General features: G+C 49.6%; 1 protein-coding gene across 1 annotated transcript in view; it reads right to left on the reverse strand.

Moving 5' to 3' along the window:
* RFTN1 (raftlin, lipid raft linker 1) overlaps nucleotides 1-10,476 on the reverse strand; it is a 327,454-nt gene extending 316,978 nt beyond the window's left edge. Inside the window, exon 1 of the mRNA XM_066585331.1 lies at nucleotides 10,155-10,476. The gene's annotated coding sequence lies outside the window, so the exon portion shown is untranslated. The remainder of the gene's footprint in view (nucleotides 1-10,154) is intronic.
* Between the last annotated feature and the right edge of the window lie 233 nt (nucleotides 10,477-10,709).

Below are 10,709 nucleotides of genomic sequence, written 5' to 3' on the forward strand. Positions count from 1 at the left end.
TATTTTAAATGGGGTCATGCCCATGAGCGACTTTTTTTCCCCACATCACAGCATAGGGGGATACAAAAAAAAAAAGATTAAAAATCGTGGCATGTCCTATCATATGTCAGAGTGCCTCACATCATCCATTGTTTTCAATGGGGCCGACACTGCATAGCATGCGGAATGCACGCGAATGTGATGCGAGGTTTATCCATTGAAGACAATGGGAAACCCTCCGCGATCCTACTTCCCTGAAGTGATGCGAGGCGGTTTTACAGAAAAATGCCTTGGATTCACAGGGACATCACATGTTGGCGACCGCGATATCATGCCGAGTTTCACGGGCTGATATCGCACTCGCCTGTGTGAAATTAGCGCAAGCAAGAAAGATTACAATAGATCAAGTCCTGCCCACAGATATAGCAAAGTTTAACTTGACTCAACGCGTTCAGATAACCTTTCTGTGCCACACTTGGTTTACCCTTGTAACAGCTTTAGGAGGGTGAATCAAAAAGGAATTCCTCCATGCTTGGAACATTTTAGCTATTCGGGTGACTGAATAGCTAAGAACGATGTTATATGTGTGTCCTTGGGCCGGCTTCACCCGGGTGATAAAATCGTGCGAGATTTGTGCGTTGTGAGACGCACAAATATAGACCCCATTCTTTTGCATTAGGTCACACACGAGCGATGTGTTCCTGCATGGCAACACAATGCGGAAAACAAGTCACGGAATGTCCATCTCCCTGCGTGCTCTCGCACCATAGGCGCATGGAAAGCAATGGGAGAATCTCCGCGGTCCACCGCCGCGTCAGAGGATTCTGCATCCCCGAAGTGATGTGAGGCTGTTTTCATGGGGATTTCACATGGTGGGGAGCATGATACGGGGGCGGGATATACAGCCCCATATCGCGCTCGCCTGTGCAAAGTTAGGCTTAGGCCTCATGTCCATGGGTGGATCCGCAGTGTATTTGCGGATGCACTGCGGGTCGTCTGCAACCATTGGCTTCTATCAAGCCCGTCCGCATCAAATCCGCACTGAAATGGAGCATGCTGCGACTTATTGTCCGCAAATCAAGTCCACATGCTTAAATTCAGTTGCGGATGCCAATGATTCCCTATGGGAACTATGAATTGCGAATCACGCAGAAGATCCGCAATCGACAATTGGAGGTGGCAAGTGAGGTCTGTCAAGAGCTCCTGGATGCCTTTGAAGCTATAGAACAGGACCTTCAAAAATGTGGTCACTGGGGATTAGACTTGGGCAAACCTGAATGATGCGGAGAGTAAGGTTCAATCCAAGGAATGGCGCCCTAGTGCTTCTGCCAGATGAACACGGAAGCAAACCCTCAATTTTTCTAAACTGGATTTCATATTTGGGTTCAATGATAGAGTAAATGCGTTGCATCGAATGGGGACCATCTTGAACAGTAGTTTTATGTACTGGGGTCTTCCGGCTATAATCTATGTCCCTTCTTTTGCTTTGATCTCTTCATTAATAAAGATGTGGTGATGATGGAAATGCTACTTATTGATTCTCTCTCTTACAATGGCTTTTCAGTGGCTTCAGATAAGATAACTTGTCACAGAAAGTTACCACCAAGTTAAACTTTGCTACGTTTGCACACTACGATGGGAACACCAACACAATAGCGCACACACAATCCGCAAGCTTCCATACATCTCACCGGAGGATACAGAGAGATCAGATACAAATATGATGGGCGCAGCACTGGGGACTTGTATTATCTGTCAGATAAGAAGAGGCACAAACACCAATTGAAAACAACCCAAAAAACTGGGTTCACACAGGCAGATTTGCTGCGGAATTTCTCTGCGGCTGCTCATCTCATGGTTAGCCAGCCATGTGGACGAGATTTGTCAAAAATCTCATCCGCACAGGGTGGATAATCCGTTGCGGCCAAGCCTGGCGCTGCGGCGCGGATTTTTCTTTCCTGTTGTGGCCTCGCTCCTCTCTATGGGAGAGCCGGCCACAACAGAAAAGCATGCAGCAAAGCTGCTCCAAAACCCATGGCTAAGTGCCACGGGTTTTGAAGCTGCGCTTATCCCGCGGAGATATCACAGTTTTTCGCTGCATCAAAACCGCAAGATTTCCACGGCAAATCCTCCCTGTGTGACCCAAGCCTTAGCCAGCAGCAAAAAAACCAGTAGTGAATCCAGCAACACTCCGGAGGCGGCCTCAATAATTAGCCTCAATTTACGCGGCCATTTTTTTTTTTACGCTTGGTTCAGTTATTTTTACAATTACTGCTAATTTCAAAAGGATTTTTCTGATGGTGAATGCCAACAGTTGGCATCAATTAGTCTCCGTTCCATTAGATTTCGACATTATTTTGACGGTAGGCTGTTAAAAGAAATAAGTCTGAAGTTCCATTATTTTCACCAATGAAGTCAGAGGAAGAATGAATCCTAAGGGAAGGCGTCTGCTGCAGTCCATTAGGGCCCATTAGGATTTCTATTTAGTGGTATAAAAAATAGATGCTAATGTGAATATAGCCGTAAGTTGGTAGATAGTTCAGCGGACTCATCCAACAATCCGATGTGCAGCGCTGCCTCCATACCAGAAGGACAGGAGGTGTTAGATGCTCGCTATTATAGGGTCTATCAGCCCTATTACCGCCTCCCCATTTGAAATAATTACCCTGCTTCCCCGAAAATAATTCCTAGAAAGATTTTTCTGGGTTTTTGAGGATGCAGAATGCTTTTTTAGGATTTTTGCGGATGCTTGAAGTATAAACTCCGAAATTGAGCCCTAGTTACAGTCAACAAAAAAAAGACAATTTTAGGGCTCCCACACACTTGCGTTTGCGCTTTTTGTTAACACGATTGTCAATGGGACTTTCTTAAAAACGCAACACACCAAAAATGCAATTGCGTTGCGTTTTTAACATTAGAAAGTCCCATTGACAGTCGCGTTAAAAAACGCAAACGCAAGTGTGTGGGAGCCCTAATAGTGTCCAGGCAGCTATACAAGTAAAAAAGTAAAATCTATTGGAGCAAAAATTAATATAAGACACTGTCCTATTTTCAGGGAAACAGGGTATATACTGTGTTTCCCCTGAAAATAAGACAGTGTCTTATATTAATTTTTGTTCAAAAAGGTTTAACTTTTTTACATGTATAGCTGCCTGGACACTATTTAAATTGACTTTTTTTAATTAACTATTAGCAGGGCTTAATTTTGGAGTAGAGCTTATATTTCAAGCATCCTCAAAAAGCCTGAAAAATCATTTTGCATCCTCAAAAATTCTGGAAAATCATGCTAGGTCTTATTTTCAGGGAAACCGGGTATATAGTATAGCCACCTTTAGATTTTTAAATTTGCAATTCTGAAGAAACATTTAGGCTACAGGCAAGCAGTGGCTCCCTGAAAAATCTGCAAGGAACAAGCCACAACATCCACATGCACTCCCTATACGCTAATGAATCCCAAATCTACCTCTCTGCCCCAGATGTTACTTTTCCTATCCAGAATCCCAAATTGTCCTTTGCCTCTATTTTCCTTCTTCATTTCCTACTTTCTAATCTTCAACGTGGAGAAAACTGAACTCCTCATCCTCCCCATCACGCACAATCAATGACTCCATACGTTCCCCAGTCCCACAAGTTGACCGCTTCAGTTTAACTTTGGATTCTACTCTGATCTTCAAATTGTACAATTAACAAGCGCTCGCCACCTCTGGTCTTCTCAGCCTCAAATCAACAAAAATGTTAGTACATATCTTCAGCTCCCGTCTAGACTACTGTAACATCCTTCTCTGTGGCGTCCCATCCAATACTCGTGTGCCCCTCCAATCCATCCTAAACTCTGCTGCCCGGCTAATCCAACTCTTTCCGTTCCTCACCCCTCCGCAATCCATTCCTTGTCTACCCATCGTCAAGAGAAGCCAGGTTAAGATATAATCAACGACATACAAGATTGTCCACAACCTATCCCCTCCCTACATCTCTGACCTAATATCCTGATAACTCCCTACACATCATTTCCAGTCCTCACAAGAGCTTCTTCTCTGTTCTTCCCTAGTCGGCTCCTCACAATCATCTCAAAGGACTTCCCATGCGTCACCTCTACTTCGGTACTTGCTACCCCAATACATCAGAGATTCCACCAACTGGGAAAGCCTCAAAAAGTTCTGAAATCCCACTCTTTAGCAAAAACCCACAACCTATAATAACCCAGCGGTAAACACTTTGAGCATCTTCTACCCTCACTTACGGTCTCCTTCCAGGTATTATTGTACCTTGACACCTTGTGGAGTCAAGATTGACAGGGGGTGACGCCCCCTGTACCTGATTGGCTGCACAGACGGTTGGGCTGTAAGTCCTGAAAGCCCAGTAAGCATTTCTTCCGAAGCTATACAGCAATAGCCGCAGCTGCAAGGGGCTTCTCCGCCTGCGCCCCAGAAGGAGGAACACCACTCAGTCATGAAGCATAGGGTGGGCTCGGCAGCAGGGACTGCAAAGCGCCGGTAAGTGGCTTTAGCGGAGGCGACTGACGAGCGCTGGCCTACCTCCCCCTTAAAGGGCGAAGTGCCGTTCTGCGAACTGCGGCAGCATTCCTCCTGTCAAACCCCTAGCTCCGGTGGCGTCAAGATACAATAATACCCTCCTTCCAGAGTGTAGACCTTCGCAGGCAGGGTCGTCTCTCCCTCTGTATCAATTGTAAGTTATTTAGACCCTGTATATTATTTATGTTCGTACTTAAAAATGTACTCAACCCGGTTTTATATACAGTGTTATTTGTGTAGCGCCAACGTAGTCCGCAGTGCTTTCAGGTTATCTTTTTTTTTATTATTTATTAGCCCCCAACAAGCTGGGTACTCATTTAACCAACCTGGGAAGACTGGAAGGCTGAGTCAACCTTGAACTGGATACCTGAACCAAGCGGGGAATGAACCTGCAACCTTCAGGTCGTGAGCAAGAGCTTAGGACTGCATTTCTGTTGCCTTAAAGGGGTTGTCCCACGCCGAAACGGTTTTTTTTTTTTTTCAATAGCCCCCCCGTTCGGCGCGAGACAAACCCGATGCAGGGGTTAAAAAAAAAAACCGGATAGTGCTTACCTGAATCCCCGCGCTCCGGTGACTTCTTACTTACCTTGCGAAGATGGCCGCCGGGATCTTCACCCTCGGTGGACCGCAGGTCTTCTGTGCGGTCCATTGCCGATTCCAGCCTCCTGATTGGCTGGAATCGGCACACGTGACGGGGCGGAGCTACGAGGAGCCGCTCTCCGGCACGAGCGGCCCCATTCAGAAAAGAAGAAGACCGGACTGCGCAAGCGCGTCTAATCGGGCGATTAGACGCTGAACATTAGACGGCACCATGGAGACGAGGACGCTAGCAACGGAACAGGTAAGTGAATAACTTCTGTATGGCTCATAATTAATGCACAATGTACATTACAAAGTGCATTAATATGGCCATACAGAAGTGTATAACCCCACTTGCTGCCGCGAGACAACCCCTTTAACACTTTGCCCTGGAATAAAAGGACCAGGATAGTGGATAATTTGGTGATTGGTGGGGGTTCTCACCGCTGAGACCTCCAACAATCCTGAGAACCAGTTGACCCATGTTCCCGTCTGCCTGTCATTGTGGAGTCTTTTTTTACCCCTGCAGTGACATCAGAATGAAGTGAGTGCTGGCTAAGCATGCGCAGTCGGCGCTCCATTCATTTCACCGGAGCTGACGGAAATAACCAAGCGCTATCGTCGGCGGTCACCCTGAAAATGAATGGAGTACCAGAGTACTTGCACAACCAGCGCTCTATTTAGTCTCCACCTCATTGCAAGGGGTACAGTAAACCCACAGTGAGGAGGGCGGGAGACACGGGACCCCCGTTGTCAGCATAGGTGGATAGGGGATAACTTGATTCTTGTACAACCCCCTTTAATGGCGCTTTAATATAAAAAATAACGTATTACATATAGATTTGTCGCAGATTCGCTACGGAAATCTGGGTGAACAGCACTGTGCAAATCTGTAGCAACTAATGGACATGCCGCGGATTTAAAATCCGCACTGCATATCAATAGCGCAGTGAATTCCATGTGGATTTCCGCATGTTCTGGGAGGGCATACTGCATTTATGCCCGGCGTGGCTGCGGCCCACCTGATGCCAACATCAACGTCTTCTCATTTCAGAAACTTTATGCACTTATTCCTCATCATTAATTCCCTGAGTACGTCCGGCATCAATGCCTCCTGACACCCAACTATAAATCCCCGTACTAATGGATAGTCAATAAAAGTGACAGAACCGATGCATGAATTATTAATCTACGTCTCCTACTTATATTGACAGAAAATCTAATAAAGCCCCATTGGTGCGCTCCCTGCGGTCCGCATCCCGCTGCCCGCTCACACGGCCGTCTCCTTACTGCAGCCCCCACCACAAATAACGTCATAACCATAATCATTCAGGTCCGTCAACACAAATGACCAGTGATGTGAGCGACGCCGTCCTCGGGATGTGCGACTCCGCATTAAACACGAGCAGCAACTGCGCCAAGGAGACTTGTTAATTAAGTATCTGTTCCCAGCTGCTGCGAGGACTTCCAAGCTGCGCACCTCTGAACCAGCGCCTCCTCGGGGGATATTCACACCTGGCTGATTGGTTGCAGAAATTTATGCAATTGAAAATCAGTTGCATCCATCCAAACGGGTTTGTTACAGCGACTAGTACGTGGATTTCTGCAAGCCCCATTTAGATGGTATGGTGCAACAACTCTGCTACATGTGCATATATCCTTACAATGTATCAGCAGCAAGTAAATATACACGGGGAGCGTTCCTGCTGAACTCCTATCAACTCAGCAACACGAGATGTCATGCAGGTGTAGGACCGGAAGCTTCAGTTGCGAACCGATGACAGTCCACAAGTCACCTGACCATATACATGGCATAAGTCCATCCATCCACACTGCAAACTACTATAGGGAATCAGCTAAATCCTAGTTGTCTTTTGAGATTGTGTTATCCTGGTAGCAATAAAGAATCCCGAGTGACCCTGCAATGTAGAACGAAGTCACAAGCCATAATGAACCCCCCATGGAAATCAGTCACAACCTCGTATTGATCCTAAAGAGAAAACTAAGTCAGAATACTAAGAATTAGTGACTCTTTAAAGTCAAGTTAAAAGTCAAAATTCCGCTGCAAAAGGCAGACCTCATCGTGGCCCCCGGCGCTGCAAAAGGCCGACCTCATCGTGGCCCCCGGCGCTGCAAAAGGCCGACCTCATCGTGGCCCCCGGCGCTGCAAAAGGCCGACCTCATCGTGGCCCCCGGCGCTGCAAAAGGCCGACCTCATCGTGGCCCCCGGCGCTGCAAAAGGCCGACCTCATCGTGGCCCCCGGCGCTGCAAAAGGCCGACCTCATCGTGGCCCCCGGCGCTGCAAAAGGCCGACCTCATCGTGGCCCCCGGCGCTGCAAAAGGCAGACCTCATCGTGGCCCCCGGCGCTGCAAAAGGCACACCTCATCGTGGCCCCCGGCGCTGCAAAAGGCAGACCTCATCGTGGCCCCCCGCGCTGCAAAAGGCAGACCTCATCGTGGCCCCCCGCGCTGCAAAAGGCAGACCTCAGAGTGGCCCCCCGCGCTGCAAAAGGCAGACCTCAGAGTGGCCCCCCGCGCTGCAAAAGGCAGACCTCAGAGTGGCCCCCCGCGCTGCAAAAGGCAGACCTCAGAGTGGCCCCCCGCGCTGCAAAAGGCAGACCTCAGAGTGGCCCCCCGCGCTGCAAAAGGCAGACCTCAGAGTGGCCCCCCGCGCTGCAAAAGGCAGACCTCAGAGTGGCCCCCCGCGCTGCAAAAGGCAGACCTCATCGTGGCCCCCCTCGCTGCAAAAGGCAGACCTCATCGTGGCCCCCCTCGCTGCAAAAGGCAGACCTCATCGTGGCCCCCCTCACTGCAAAAGGCAGACCTCAGAGTGGCCCTAATATAAAAGGAAGCCAGAAGAGAGTGACCCCCAATGTAGATAAAATACTGAATTTATAATGACCCCCAATGTAAAAAAAATAAAAAATAAAAAAAAATAAAATAAATTTATGGTGACCCCAATGTAACATTAAGTCAGGTCCCTACTGCCCCCTAGTGTAAAGCAGAGACAGACCCCATAGTAAACGTCTAATGTAACTGACAGTCAGAACCCCAGTGGACCCCAATGTAAAGTTAAGTCAAAACTCAGTGACCCCCAATGTAAAATACAGAACTCACAGTGACTCCTAATAAAAATTAAAGCACCTGTTACTGACCCCAAATGTAAATTACAGTCAGACCCCATATTGAACTTCTAACCAAAAATTACAGTCAAATCCCTTATGGACCCCCAATGTAAGATGAAGTCAGGACTCGGTGAACCCCAATGTAAATGAAGCCACAAACCCCTATTAATCCCCAATATAAGTTACAGTCAGACCCCATAGTGACCTTCCAGTGTAAACGACTGTCAGAAGCCATACGGACCCCCAATGTAAAATACAGAACTCGGTGACCCAAAGGTAAACTGAAGCTGGACCCCAAGGTCAATCTAAACAAAGGCCTAACCTTTATTGACCCCTAATGCAGAGTCAGACCCCACAGTGACGTTATAATGTAAATGTCAGAACCATACGGACCCCCGATGTAGAATGAAGTTAGGGCACACAGAGACCCCAAAGGTAACTTAAATCATAGTGACCCTTATGTCAAATGCAGGCAGGACCCTTAGTGACCCCAATGTTAGTCAGACCCCACAGTGACCTTTTAATGTAAATGACAGTCAGAAGCCATGTAGACCTCTAATGTAAAAACTAGTTAGAACCAACAGGGACCCCCAGTGTGAACTAAATCCGAGCTCATTGTAACATGAAGACAGAACCACACGGGCCCCCATTGTAGAGTCAGACCCCATAGGGACCCTTCCATGTAAACCACAGCCAGAAGCCATATAGACCCCCGATGTAAAGTAAAGCCAGGACCCACAATGACCCTCATAGTGACCCCAATACAAACAAGTCAGAATCCATACGGACCCCCCGATGTAATGGGAGCTCGTGGTATTATAAGCAGCAGCATGTAAACAACACAGGGACCACCAAGTGAAATTCATGGGACGCCCAAAATAATCAGCCACCATCCCAGCGACCCCCATATCCACAGGAGCCCCCAAAGTAATCAGCAGCCATCCCGGCGCCCTACCATCTACACAGGAGCCCCCAAAGTAATCAGCAGCCATCCCGGCAGCCCCCATCTACACAGGAGCCCCCAAAGTAATCAGCAGCCATCCCGGCAGCCCCCATCTACACAGGAGCCCCCAAAGTAATCAGCAGCCATCCCGGCAGCCCCCATCTACACAGGAGCCCCCAAAGTAATCAGCAGCCATCCCGGCAGCCCCCATATAAACAGAAGACCCCAAAGTAATCAGCAGCCATCCCGGCGCCCCCCATATAAACAGAAGACCCCAAAGTAATCAGCAGCCATCCCGGCAGCCCCCATATAAACAGAAGACCCCAAAGTAATCAGCAGCCATCCCGGCAGCCCCCATATAAACAGAAGACCCCAAAGTAATCAGCAGCCATCCCGGCAGCCCCCATATAAACAGAAGACCCCAAAGTAATCAGCAGCCATCCCGGCGACTCCTTTATACACAGGAGACCCCAAAATAATCAGCCACCATCCCGGCAGCCCCCATATAAACAGGAGCCCCCAAAGTAATCAGCAGCCATCCCGGCGCCCTACCATCTATACAGGAGCCCCCAAAGTAATCAGCAGCCATCCCGGCGCCCCCCATATAAACAAGAGCCTCCAAAGTAATCAGCAGCCATCCCGGCGCCCCCCATATAAACAGAAGACCCCAAAGTAATCAGCAGCCATCCCGGCGACCCCCGTATATATAGGAGCCCCCAAAGTAATCAGCAGCCATCCCGGCGACCCCCGTATATATAGGAGCCCCCAAAGTAATCAGCAGCCATCCCCACAGGAGCCCCCAAAGTAATCAGCAGCCATCCCGGCGACCCCCATATATATAGGAGCCCCCAAAGTAATCACCAGCGATCCAGGCAACCCACATACAAACATGAGCCCCTAAAGTTCCAACCACCCTGCAGAGATGCCGCTGCCCTGACAGCCCCACTCGTGCAGTCTCTGCTGACGACCCCCAGACCTGCGTTGCCCCCCGTTACCTGAGGCGGGTGCCGCTCCCCTCACAGATGTGTCCCTCCGCCGGGCGGCGCTCACATAGCAGGGAGTGCGGGAAAGTTTGGGGCTCCGCGGAGCAGAGTGCGCGGTGTGAGGGGCCACGGGGTGCCGAGGAGCTCCGCCGCTGCTCTGTACTGCCTTCAGCGCTGAACTCCTGAAGCAGAGGTGTAGCCCAGCATGTCCCCCTCCAGCACGTCCTCCACCGCCGGGCTGAGCGCCTCCAGAGACCGCCGAGCCGCCCTGACACCGAGCGCTGCCAAGTTGTAGCAGCTGAGAGCAGGCGGCGTGCAGCCCGGTGTGAGGAGATGTGCTCCGTCCCCACAGGCTGCAGCCTCCCTCCTCCAGGAAGCCCTCATCTGTCACTCTCTGGCGCCCCCTCCCTCCGCCCGCCGCACATGATTACTGGCTGCATCCATCAGCCGGCACACATCACGGGGCTCCTCACGGCCGGCTGTATCGCTGCACCGTCCTGGTGCCTGCAGTGGTCCTACTAACACCTCTGCTTGCTGTCAGGGAATGGAGGCCGTCCTGGTGCCTGC

Source organism: Eleutherodactylus coqui, chromosome 12 (assembly GCF_035609145.1).
Source record: "Eleutherodactylus coqui strain aEleCoq1 chromosome 12, aEleCoq1.hap1, whole genome shotgun sequence".
Taxonomy (NCBI): domain Eukaryota; kingdom Metazoa; phylum Chordata; class Amphibia; order Anura; family Eleutherodactylidae; genus Eleutherodactylus; species Eleutherodactylus coqui.